This window comes from Mytilus edulis, chromosome 7 (assembly GCF_963676685.1).
Source record: "Mytilus edulis chromosome 7, xbMytEdul2.2, whole genome shotgun sequence".
Classification (NCBI taxonomy): domain Eukaryota; kingdom Metazoa; phylum Mollusca; class Bivalvia; order Mytilida; family Mytilidae; genus Mytilus; species Mytilus edulis.
In genome coordinates, this window is record NC_092350.1 from 36,584,669 (window position 1) to 36,588,413 (window position 3,745).

Consider the following 3,745-nt stretch of genomic DNA (forward strand, 5'->3'; position numbering starts at 1 on the left):
ATGGGTTGCCGTACAAAGTGAGTTCTGGATCAAGATGCAATTTCCCTTTGTTACAAAAATGCATCCCGACCGTTTTTGACGTGGAAAATTTAAAACCATTTTCCGAGGCCCATTTTTCAATTCTTCCAAGACATAATTGTAATTGTCTTTCTATGTTATTCATATTTTTGCCTCTGTAACATATTAAAAAATCATCAACGTACAATGAACCTTCAATATTACTTTTTAAAACTTCAACAAGGCTATTGATTTTAAGACTAAATAATGTAACAGATAAAATACTGCCCTGAGGGACACCCATCTCTTGATCATACAGATCAGACATGGTCGAATTAACTCTAACATTAAATTGTCTGTTAGAGAGAAAATTAGAAATAAAATTAGGCATATTGCCTTTCAACCCCATATCAAATAGATCTTTTAAAATACCATATTTCCATGCAGTATCATAGGCCTTCTCAAGGTCGAAAAAGACCGACACCACATGTTCATTTTTCGCAAAACCATTACGGACAAATGATTCGAATCGAACAAGATGATCAAGAGTACTGCGGCCCTGTCGGAATCCACACTGGATATTGGCTAATAGCCCATTGGATTCCAAGAACCAAACAAGGCAATCATTGACCATCCGTTCGAGTGTTTTACAGACACAACTGGTAAGAGCAATTTGTCGATAATTAATAGGATCCGTATGATTTTTACTTGGTTTTGGAATAGGCACGCGGTTGCAAGCTTCCAGATTGATGGTAAATCACCAGATTCCTAGATGTTATTCATGAGCTGCAAGAGAGCTTCTAGCGAGGAATCTGGCAAGTGTTTTAAGAGTTGGTAGTGAATATTATCAGGCCCGCAAGCTGTATCGTGGGCTTTTGACAGAGATGGCTCAATATCTTTAATTGTTTTTACATAGGCGGTAATGGTAACGTTTTTTCATGTAGCTCAGTCCATTACGTAAACATGGATATGTATGATAGCTCGTTTCGAAGCTGTGACATTTTCACATATGTGGTTAAATTTTCGGGGTACGAAGTGAGATTACTTTTTCCGTAAATTAGCAAACCCCGAACATCCTTTTGTGATGCGGCTCCTTGTGGTAAAATATCCCCTTTTTAACACAATAAGTTCGTTGAAAATTTAATACTTTGAACACATTCAATAGCTCCAGAGTTTTAACACATTTATTCTATGTTCTTCTACTTTCCTAATCACCACAAATAATTAAGTTCAGTCATTTGTTAAAAATAGAAACATGTCCAATATCACTAATACAGAGATTTTTTCTTTACACGTGACTTTTGAGTTCCTCATTTCGAGGCGCATTAGGTTCTGATTTTTCCAAATATTTTTAAGTGATCTTCATCGGTATGACATTCTGAATAAATCTGTGTATTTTTGTCCATTTCTGAAAAAAAATAAAGTTGTTTCAGCACTATAAGGCAATGACACTTTTATCGCTATATTTATTTATTTTGAATACAAAGTGTATGCATAATTAATTTCTTCCAGTATACCTTCACTAGTCAAAAGAAGGACAAAACATCTAAATGCAACCTTAAATTACAACACACAGACCCTGTTAAAGCATTCAATAAAATTTTCTGGTGCCTAAAAGTGCATTTTGACAGAGAAATTATGCAAAAATGAAGATTCCATAAAAAAAACACCAAAATACTTAATTATTCTAGCCAGTGGAAACCTTGTGTTTTATATTGTAGAAACCACTATAAACTACTGTAAAAGTCATTTGAATCATATAATTAGAGTGCAATGAAGTGCAAATTTTCAAAACTTGTTCTTTTACATAATTCTATTTGAGAAAAAATGTTTTTTACATGTATTTCAGTGAAAATCTTTTATCAGTGAGATATCGGCATGAGGTTTTAAGGGAAACATTGTGGCATCACACGTAATATGGCGTCATGAACTAACGACATATCAAAATAATGCTAATTATAGTTTGCAGTGTTACATGAAGAACAGTTGCCGCAAGGTTTAACTTGAAATATGGAGTCGAAAAGATCAGTAACCAAGCATTTTCATTTAATGCCAAGACCATAGCAACAGTTTTCATATCAGTATATTTTTAACATACCGACTGTAATTTGAATTGCATAAATACCATAAATAAACAATTTAGAGCTTGCCAAATAAAACTAAATGCTAACCAGTTATTCAGGACTTTTTAAAACCTCTAGTTTGCCATCTCAGGTTAAAAAGTAATGATATGTCTGGAACTGAAATAAGACAAAAATATTACTCAGGCTGTGTTATTATTTGGTTAGATACATAAGTATTATTGAGAGAGCAAAAATCAAATTCTTAAAAGTTTTATCGCAAAGAAAGAAAAATGCTTCTCCCTTGTGGCTTATCAACCTTCATTTAAATCGTATATATTAGCAGCAATGAGTGCTAGCTAACTAGCTTAATAGTTGAAAAGGTGCAGTAATATTGTTTTCAAAAGTTTTGTTGATCCTTCCCCTTTTTCACTGAGAAAAGACAATATCTTGTGATTTGCTAGTGTGCATAACAAATAATAATTCATGATTTCCTTAAAACATGTACATGTTTAACTGTTTATTAACTGCATATGATATCTACTGACCATGGGTCAAATTATTGGATAAAAGCACATGTGATGATGTATTTCACTTTACTCGTATGAAGTGTGTTATCTCCCTTGATTATCAGTTATTCCTGTAAACCGGAGTGATAATTACATAAAAAAAGACTGTATGTGTCATGTTTACTTACAGCTAAAACTATTATGTTAGTTCATGCCTTTTTCAATTCATAAACAAATTCCTTTCGGATCTCTCGGGGGTGTAAACAAAGTTAGAATTGTGCCTAAAAAGTGTTCAGCCCCGTGCCAGTAATGCATTTTAAAAGCGAAAATTTCATTGAGTATTTGGTGGTATTTATCTATAATGGTTATCTAAAATCATCCGGGATATCTAGGTATAAGTAAAAAAATACTAACCATCATCACACTTTTTCCGGGTGTACAAGGTGAAACATCCATAGATCACTCTGAAAACTTCTGATTAATCTTTTTGTAAATTGGCTCAATATCTTTAATTGTTTTTACATAGGCGGTAATGGTAACGTTTTTTCATGTAGCTCAGTCCATATCGTAAACTTGGATATGTATGATAGCTCGTTTCGAATCTGTGACATTTTCACATATGTGGTTAAATTTTCGGGGTACAAAGTGAGATTACTTTTTCCGTAAATTAGCAAACCCCGAACATCCTTTTGTGATGCGGCTCCTTGTGGTAAAATATCCCCTTTTTAACACAATAAGTTCTTTGAAAATTTAATACTTTGAACACATTTATTCTATGTTCCTCTACTCTCCTAATCACCACAAATAATTAAGTTCAGTCATTTGTTAAAAATAGAAACATGTCCAATATCACTACACAGAGATTTTTTCTTTACACGTGACTTTTGAGTTCCTCATTTCGAGGCGCATTAGGGATGTTGTCCCAGATGTTTTAAGTTCTTCAAGAGAAAATAGTTTATTATAATTTTCACCATATTTTGATTTAAAGTTTAATTTAATTTTTTCTTTTTGTTTTTTTTACTTTTTTAAAGTCTTCCCTGTAGTTGTTACAAGAAGAAGATTTCGCAAAAGTTCCACCAAGCCTTTTCAGATGTTAATAAATCATTGCCGTCTTTCAAATGTTTTACAGTGGCTTAAGAATTTTTACCTTTTATTTTGTTTACCATATTCCAAACTTTT

The 3,745-nt window shown here is 32.8% G+C and overlaps 1 long non-coding RNA gene across 1 annotated transcript; it reads right to left on the reverse strand.

Moving 5' to 3' along the window:
• Positions 1-1,326: 1,326 nt before the first annotated feature.
• On the reverse strand, positions 1,327-2,835 carry LOC139482866 (uncharacterized). The gene is made up of 3 exons (XR_011654987.1): positions 2,755-2,835; positions 2,169-2,237; positions 1,327-1,405 (listed from the first exon to the last, which is right to left on the reverse strand). It is a non-coding gene; the product is annotated as an uncharacterized lncRNA (long non-coding RNA).
• Positions 2,836-3,745: the final 910 nt, after the last annotated feature.